Raw genomic sequence first — 8,539 nt, 5'->3', positions numbered from 1 at the left:
AAGACTATACATGGACTGACCCTGGACTCTGACCCCATAGGTAGCAATGAATATCCTAGTAAGAGCACCAGTGGAAGGGGAAGCCCTGGGTCCTGCTAAGACTGAACCCCCAGTGAACTAGTCTATGGGGGGAGGGCGGCAATGGGGGGAGGGTTGGGAGGGGAACACCCATGAGGAAGGGGAGGGGGGAGGGGGACGTTTGCCCGGAAACCGGGAAAGGGAATAACACTCGAAATGTATATAAGAAATACTCAAGTTAATAAAAAAAAAAAAAAAGAAACACAGCTTTGTTTTTTTTATTTTTTTTAACAGTGTACCATCAGTTTGAGGCTAATCATTCAGAATACAATGAAAAAGTGACACCCTGAGTGTAGACATGACGACTTTGATGCAGGAGGCATAGAAAACATTCAAAACAGAGAACCGAGGAGAGGTAAACATCGTACAGGCTTTGATTTCTAAAAGCCTTAAATCTCTCCATAGCCCAAGAAGCCAGAGCCTTGAAGCCCTTCCCAACCATGTCATGACAGGTCCTATTGTGACCTAATGAGGAGCGACTGTGAGGCGTCCCAGCTAACAGATGTTAAGCTGTTGCCAGGCCTGGATTTCTTTGAGTGCTTTGAGAGGAGGTGTGGAGTGGAGCCCTCTGTGACTTGTTTGTATCTTGTGAGCTGTGTGTGGTTGCATTGGATTTTACTGTACTGTGTATATGTGTATGTATCAGTGTGTGTAAGAGAGTGTGTGCTGACAGATTTGCCTGTGTGTGAGTGTGTGTACACTTTTGCTTGTGTGTTTGTCAGTATATGTAGGAGTGTGTGAGTATACAGGTTTGTTTGTGTGTATGTTTGTATGTGTGTACCACTTCTTTTGTGTGTGTGTGTGTCCCTGTGTGTGTGTGTGTGTGTGTGTGTGTCTGTGATGTGCATTTTTCCAGGTTTACTTGTGTGTAAGTATGTGTGTGCCTGTTCCTACGTGAGTGTGTTTTGTATGAATCTGGGTGTTTGTCTGTGTGTGTGCCTGTGTGTGTGTGTGTGTGTGTGTGTTTGTGTGTGCACGCACGTGCCCATCCCCTTTTGCCCCTTGTATCTATATTACCTGCACCTCAGTGCAAAAGAGTGTAGAGGCTAGAAGTCACCCTGGCTCCTGTTCCTGAGGCAGGTCCTCAACCTCATTTTCAAGACAGGCTCTCTCACTGGCCTGCAGCTGCCCAAGTACCTGTCTTGGCTCTCCAGTGGCTCCCAGGAATTTGATATGCCAACCCAATAATATCAGATTAAAGGCCTACGTAGACTGCTGGCTGCTTATTTATGGATTGATTTTTTTTCTATGTGTTTAAGAGATAGAATTAGGCCATATATTCTCAAGACCACTGGCTATTTCCTTATTGTGGTTTTGTTTTATTTATTTATTTATTTATTTATTTATTTATTTGTTTATTATGGATTGCTGGATTCATTTTGGTGGTGGTTTTTATGTTCTCACATGCTATATTACTGCTTTGATTATTTACGGTTCTGCAGTCGGATGTTTAACTCTATCTCCATTTTCAATGCCCTGCGGTTTCATCCTTTTTCATTATTCCTGTTTCTCTATTTTGAGTACAAGCAATCATTGGCTTAGACTTGATACAAATTTGCCCTTTGTGACACTTTGACTCTTTGACCTTTGTTTAAGGTTTACTATTCACTGATATTTAACTGCCTTATTCCTTGTGGTTGGTTAATTTTAATTTTCAGTATTTTGCTCTGGAGAGTTGTGGATTTTTGTGGATCACTAGGTCCTGAAATTCAATGGAGTTTTCCCTTAAGTGTTGGCTTTTTACATTTGTTTGTTTTGTCTTATACTCAGTCTTTCTCCTCTCATTTCTTTCATCTGACCTTTTTCTTCAAACAATCCATTCACAGTATTGATCAGCTTTGGCTGCCCAATCCTATTGTAGTATGACGATTTTTATTTTCATCATTACGTTTAGTATTTGTGTGCTCTTGGCTTTCTCTTTTGGGGTTGGTTATTTGGGTGGCTTTTACTTATGATTCTTCATATTTCCCCCTGTTCATAATTTTACTCTATTTTTCTAGTCTAGTCTTTTCTTTGTTATTATTTTTTCTTTTTGTTTCATTTGTTTCTTTTAGGTACCACATGTGTAATTTTAGTTCCTGAATTGCTCCATCTTTTTCATTATTTGATTCCATTTGTTTGTTATTTTTAGGTAGCATTAGTACTGATAAAATGCCTACAGAGACTGAGGAGGAGTTACCACCTTCTAGTCCCGATCCCAGTATCTCTCAGGAGGGAACCTCTCATTCCCAATATAAAGTACTGAAGACTATTGGAAAAGGAAGCCATGCCAAGGTCCTCCTGGCCCACCACCAGCTCACAGGAACCCCAGTGGCGGTCAAAGTTCTCCGAAAGAACAAGCAGTGGTTCCGGCCAGCCATGAGAGAAGCAAACATAATGAGAAAGATCAACCACCCCAACATTGTTTCTCTCTTACAAGTCATTGAAAACAAAACTAGAATATACCTCATAATGGAGCTGGTGGAAGGCCAACAACTCTACCAGTACATCAGAGAGTCAGGGCACATAGAGGAGGATGAGGCCCGGCAAATATTTGAACAGATATTGTCAGCAGTGAGCTACTGCCATGGAAAGGGGATTGTTCACCGAGACCTGAAAGTGGACAATATAATGATTGATAAAAACAAAAAGGTCAAAGTCATCGACTTTGGGCTTAGCACCGAAACACAACCTGGACAAATGCTAAACCAGCACTGCGGTGCGTATTCTTTTGGTTCCCCGGAACGCTTCCTTGGACTTCTGTATGGTGGGATGAAGAATGATATGTGGACAATAGGAGAGGTCTTGTATTATATGGTAGTGGGAAAGCTCCCATTTGATTCTGTGATCATCCAAGAATTACAAAAACAAGTTGTTGCAGGGGTGTATCCTGCCCCCTGTGGGGTTTCAGAAGAACTGGAGAACCTCCTTAGTCAATTACTAACAGTAAATCCAATGTATAGACCAACAGCCAGCGAGGTGATGAAACACGCCTGGTTCAAAGAACATGGGAAGGGGTTCACAGTTCCTTGTGAAGAACTGCTTCCCCTCAGGCCAGACCCTGAAATTTTGGGTGCGATGAAATGCATGGGATTTCAAGCCTCTGTAATAAAATACTCCCTAATAAAAAGAAAGTATAATGAGGAAATGGCAACTTATTGCTTCCTACAACAGCAGGCTCTCCCAGGGTATGGCTGCACAGCCCAGGCACAGCAAGTGCGTCCCATTGCAGCCCCATTTCCTAGCCTTGATACTGCTGCTGCTTTTAGATTACAAAGAAAGAGGAGTGGAAGCCTGCCAGTCCTTGGCACCTTGCAGGTGTCATTCTCCCAAGGTCACATATCTCATTATGGCCAGAAGGTTCATACAAAAGGAGGAAGAAGGTCCACTGTGGCTGGTCGTCTCAGGCCACTACCAATAACACCTACACAGGACCACTATCACAAATGTGCCATGAGTGTCCCATACATTCAAACAACAAGCATCTTCAGTGAGAAGAGTAGCAACAAGGAAATAAAAGAAGATAATCTACTCTCCCACAGAGCCCCATTAGAGGATAAGCCCATCTCCAGCAGGGTCCGGCACAGAGGTTTTAAGGGGTGGACCAGGAATATAGCAAATGCCCTGATAAAGCTTTGTTGCTGCTTGCCAAGGAGAAAGAAACCTCGCCTGGGGCAGAACAGAATCTCACCCCAGAAATGAGCCACAGGGAGAGTCCAGATAACAAGCAGCAGGCACAGCCCAGGTACCTTCGTGCTTTGTCCTTTCTAGTTTGCTCTATGCTGGTCCTTCCTCTGTCTCTGGTTTCCATTTTCCCCACAATTCTTACCTTGTATCTTCTCTAAGTTCTTTTATGAGGTTTCCCCAACACCAAGCCTTCTCCCTCTTCTTGATTTCTCCTCTTCCCAGCAGGGACTCAATATGAATTCCCCACTCTACAGAGTTTTCTTGTTGACCCATCCCTTCAGATGGACTCCAGCTCCCCCTTAGGCCAATAGCTCCCACAGGGTGAGGACTAGAGATTCATGGGCTCATGGACTCATCCATGGGCTACTGGTTCTAGCACATGTGGTCATCAATCACAAGTGCTGCAGAACAGAGTCATATGTTTTCAAATGTAACATCCCACTCCATTAAGCCTTAAAATTAATAACAAGGATTGTCACTGAATAAGTATCAACAACCTAGTTTGTTGGTTATTGTTGATGGTCAGAATCCTGCATGCATGCATATTGTTTTGCATACTGATTTTTTCATTCCTAAGACCTAGCAATTGATATATATATATATATATATATATATATATATATATATATATATATATATATATGTAACATTTCTAAATGATTTCTTTCAAAAATCTTAACTGAGAAGTAGAAGAGAAGATTTGATAAAATAATAAGGCAATCAAAGCTCCAAATGGTAATCTAAGTATTCTACCGCATAAGATTTTTGCTTAGAATAAATTGACTTTTTTTCTCTCACAGTGCCATCTTGAAATTCTGTCATGTCCTGAGTATAAACAGGAGGTGATTTCAGACACATGGCCAAGGAAAAGACACCAGCAGAAACTACAGCACCAACAGGAGAAAAAGCAATAGCACCAGCAGCATTAGCAGCAGAAGGAGGAGGAGGAGGAGAAAGAGGAAGAAGAGGAGGATTCCCCAACACCAATCTCCTCCCTCCTCTTGATTTCTCCTCTTCCCAGCAGGGACCCAATATGAATGATGAGTTCCCCACTCTACAGAGTTGTCTTGTTGACCCATCCCTTCAGATGGACTCCATCTCCCTCTTAGGCCAATAGCTCCACAGGGTGAGAACTAGAGGGTCATGGGATCATGGACTCTTCCTTGGGCTACTAATCCATAGAGAAACGGGCCTGTAATACCAGACACTCAAGACACACAGTAGGTAGGGGGATCAGAACTTCAAGGCTAGCCTGGTCTACATCATGAGTTTAAGATCAGCTTGGACAACTTAGTGACACCCTTTTTCTAGAGGTGAGGAGGGCTAAGGCTACTAACTCAGTGGTAGAGTACTCGTGGGGAAACAGACTGCTGTCCATTGATACCTCTCCTTCCTTGCTCGGAAATACACAATGGTATTAGAAGAGTCAAAGGTTCCTGGCCTAGCATCCACTATTCTATTTGCTACATCATTAAGGGTGCAGTTTTTGGTATTTTGGTCAGGGATCAAATCTATGAAATAAAACTTAAGCAATACTCTCATTGCTGTCATAGTGGGAGGTGGATGATAAATGCTTGCCCACCTGCATCAGTACAAAGCTGGTTCCTTGGACTCCCTGCAAACACATCACTGCTAACTGTGTGCCTTGTATAGGCTTTTCCAGCACTGTCATAGCTTGAAAACCTTCCCTGCTATGGACCCTTGAGTGGGCATCCTGCCTTTCTCAGTCTCAGAATGGAGCAAAGATCCCCTGCTCACCTCTAGGCTCACAGGTCAGGGACCTCTTCCATCCCATAGTGAACAAGACTGGCACAGCTGCACACACCTTGGAAAAAGAATGTATTGGCAACCCTTAACAAAAAAGATGGTTCTTACTTTCGATTATGGCATTCTATAAAATACGGGTATTTCCTGGTATAATTACACATGTCATTGATTGTGTGTGTGCGTATGTTTTTTGAGGTTGGAGGGGGATAATTCATTTCTCTAAGCCCCTTCCTCAATGCTGGGTGATAAACATTGACTCTCATATAGATTTTAATAATTATACATTTATTTATATATTTTTAAGATTCGTTTATTTTTCCAACTTTTGTAGCTCTTTCTGTGTGTGTGTGTGTGTGTGTGTGTGTGTGTTTGTGTGTGTGTGTGTGTGTGTGTGTAATTAGATATAATACTCAGGGTCAGTAATCCTACCCTTGAGCTACCTTATAACTTTTTATGTTTTAAACAGCTTTATTATGATATCTTTGATATATAAAGCTGATATGTGCTAGAGGTGAGCATCTTGATGTTCTTAAAGACATGTTCTTCCTCAGATACAGAACGCGAGCTGGCTAAAATCCTTGCTACTCCTGCAGATTAACCTTGTCATGCACTGAAGCAATGGGGCACATACTAAGCACACTCCCTGAGCTGCTTCCTAAGTTGGTAGCACTGGCTCCATCCCAGGCACAGCTGGAGTGGGCAGCTGTAAGGTTGAGGACCTGCACTCAGGACACTGGGCCCCAGGAGCACCCCACCTGCTGGTCATCCTGTGTACCTCTGAATGTCACTCCTGGGTTCTCACTGCCTGGCACTTAACCATAGACACCACTGTAGAACTGTCTAAGGCCAGAAGGGCAAAAACATTGTTGTTATAAATTTCTACTATGGAAACATCAAATGTTGTGCTTCTTGAACAGTTTTATGAAATGAACCTGGGAGAAACACAAGAAATATGGCCTGAAGTCTCTTCTGCAACTGCCACTCCAGCATAAGCGTCCACAGGCAGTCAGTCTCCTCTGCACTACCGTCCCCCTTGTTTTGCAACTCATGGATCTCCTTGCTTAGCATATCCACAAGGTGCATTTGCTGTTGCTTCTCCAGCTTCTTCCTGACATCTTATTTTTATGGGTCTGGAGACAGACTCCCCAGAGGACAGCACCTCTTTTCTGATAGTTATGAACTGCAGATCCCTGTGCTCAATAGTGGGGGGCTGCTGCAGGGACTACAACACCAGAATGACTGTTTCTTGGGGCCTCTGCAGTGTGGAAGGTTTTCCTGGTTTGGTCGGTGTGGTCAAAGATGAGAAGGAAGCAAGTTCAGGGAATGAGAGTGCATCTGTCGCCCTTTCCTCTCCTTGTCCCTGTGCTTCCTCTCTGCTTCCTTGTCCAGACAGGCCTTCTATATCTCAGACCACCACTGCTGCTCCTCACTCTTTTTACCCAGCCACCTGTGCAGACTGGGATGCTGCCTTGTTTGCAGAAGGAGGGGGGAGTGGCAAATCCACTGAAATGCCACCAATATCTGGTGTAGTGGACCTGTGGTAGAGGAGGTGGTGGAGGGAGGTCTGTTCATATGGGCTGGGAGACAGTCACAGGGGTGGGCAGCACCTCTGCTGGGGTTTCCCAATGGCCAGGACCACTCTTGGTCAGAGTGGAAGCAGGGGCAACTGACTTGGAGGAAGGGTTCAGGTGCTCCTGGCTGCATGTGCTAGATTCCACTGAGGACCTATGGATCCACATATCACTGTCACACTAGAGACCCTTGCCAGCCTCTACTCAGTGGAGCTCAAGTAGGTAAAACTTCCTGAAGCTCTTCCTTGGAAGGGGTAAGAGGCTGAGAAAAGAAAAGAGGAAGCTGTACTACTTCAGGGACTCACCAGAGATATTTGCAAAATTTCATGCATGTTTCTTCCTCACAGAAGAGGTAACAAAAACTGGGGAATGGTTATATAACCAGACCTGACACTGCTTTATGGCTCACTGGCCAAGTAGCCAGCTGTTCCTGTGTCTACAAAGGAATAAAAAGATTTTTTCTATACACTGATGCATGCTGTTTGTGGCATTGTCACTCCTGAAATTTAGCTCCTAACTTCAGGTCTAGGTAGAGGGGTCTGTTCTTGTGAAATGTAAAGAAGTAAACAATCAGATGCTTAAAACTGCATAAAAGGCGTACTTTTTCCTCAGGTATCTGTTTTACAATCTTTTAAAAAGCATTCATGGGGGTTGACACCTCGAAACAAGCTTTGCCATTTCAGGAAAAGTGTGATGGAGGGAAGATTTGTATGGTGGGTTACTGGGAAGACAGGATTGTAAAGGAAATAAATAAATGGTTTTCTAAAAAGCATGTATTTTAAATGCCCTGCTAAAAACTATAATTTTGACACTATGCTTTCAATAAAAAACATTTCACATTTTATTTACTCATTTAAACTAATTCTCATTTTCCCAGATTCATTAATTTAGTATTAATTTACTTGAGTAGCGTAATAAAAATAAAACTGAAAAAATAAAAAGTAAAAATAAAAGCTGAGTCAGGGTCAGAAGAGGATTCACAATACTGCACCTAACAGACTGTGAATATATCTAGTAAACCGTACCATCAGATCTGATCTGTATCATGATCCAGAAGTATTTCTCAGCATCATGCACTCAGTCTCAACTAACTTCTTCCTTGAAAAGCTGAGCAAGAGCTGTGGTAGGAGCTACTACATGGGACTTTTAGGGTCTCACTTTATAAAAATAATTTATGTGTATGAGTGTTTGCCCAGCATGTGTGCACATGAATGCTTGACTGGTGTCCAAAGAACTTAAAAGAAGGTTTCAAATCCCCTGAAATTAGAGTTTTAGGCAGTTGTGAGCTAACACTGGTGTTGTAAAATACTGAACCATCTTTCCAGCCCCAGATTTTGATAACTTTTAGGAGGAGCCATATCTCAATACAGGATTACTATATGTTGGCTAACCTGGCTTGAGTCACTAGCTCTTACCTCTCTGCACCATGGAGGACAATGGCTGGGTAAGACAGGTGG

The 8,539-nt window shown here is 43.0% G+C and overlaps 1 pseudogene across 1 annotated transcript; it reads left to right on the top strand.

Annotated features, from left to right (window-relative positions):
• The first annotated feature begins 612 nt into the window (after positions 1–612).
• LOC148007157 (sperm motility kinase Y pseudogene) lies at positions 613–5,663 on the top strand (annotated as a pseudogene). Its single transcript, XR_015654573.1, has 2 exons — positions 613–3,802; positions 4,545–5,663. The product of XR_015654573.1 is annotated as a sperm motility kinase Y pseudogene (transcript).
• Positions 5,664–8,539: the final 2,876 nt, after the last annotated feature.

The sequence above is a fragment of the Rattus norvegicus genome, chromosome 1, assembly GCF_021556685.1.
Source record: "Rattus norvegicus strain SHRSP/BbbUtx chromosome 1, alternate assembly SHRSP_T2T, whole genome shotgun sequence".
In the NCBI taxonomy this organism is placed as follows: Eukaryota; Metazoa; Chordata; class Mammalia; order Rodentia; family Muridae; genus Rattus; species Rattus norvegicus.
This window is presented reverse-complemented; position numbering and strand designations above follow the sequence as displayed.